At 39.3% G+C, this 486-nt stretch overlaps 1 non-coding gene across 1 annotated transcript; it reads left to right on the top strand.

The window, feature by feature from the left end:
- The first annotated feature begins 284 nt into the window (after positions 1–284).
- On the top strand, positions 285–392 carry LOC127745889 (small nucleolar RNA R71). Its single transcript, XR_008007512.1, has one exon. It is a non-coding gene; the product is annotated as a small nucleolar RNA R71 (small nucleolar RNA).
- Positions 393–486: the final 94 nt, after the last annotated feature.

The raw sequence follows: 486 nt of genomic DNA, 5'->3' as shown, positions 1-486 counted from the left end.
TTTGAGAAATCATATTGACTTGTTGAGTCAATATTTTTGTTCTGAGCCAATATGGCATTCAGAGTGTCAATCTCAAGAACTCCTTTCTTCTGATTGGTCCCATTGTTCACAGGATTCCTTTCAGAAGTGTACATGAATTGATTATTTGCAACCATTTCAATCAGCTCTTGAGTTTCTGTAGGCGTCTTCTTCAGATGAAGAGATCCTCCAGCAGAGCTATCCAAAGACATCTTGGATAGTTCAGAGAGACCATCATAGAAAATTCCAATGATGCTCCATTCAGAAAGCATATCAGTGGGACACTTTTTGATTAATTGTTTGTATCTTTCCCAAGCTTCATAGAGGGACTCTCCTTCCTTCTGTCTGAAGGTTTGGACTTCCACTCTAAGCTTACTCAATTTTTGAGGTGGAAAGAACTTTGCCAAGAAGGCATTGACTAGCTTTTCCCAAGAGTTCAGGCTTTCTTTAGATTGTGAGTCCAACCAT

This window comes from Arachis duranensis, chromosome 3 (assembly GCF_000817695.3).
Source record: "Arachis duranensis cultivar V14167 chromosome 3, aradu.V14167.gnm2.J7QH, whole genome shotgun sequence".
Lineage (NCBI taxonomy): Eukaryota > Viridiplantae > Streptophyta > Magnoliopsida > Fabales > Fabaceae > Arachis > Arachis duranensis.
Note: the sequence above shows the minus strand (reverse complement) of the source record. Positions and strands in the feature narration are given on the sequence as shown.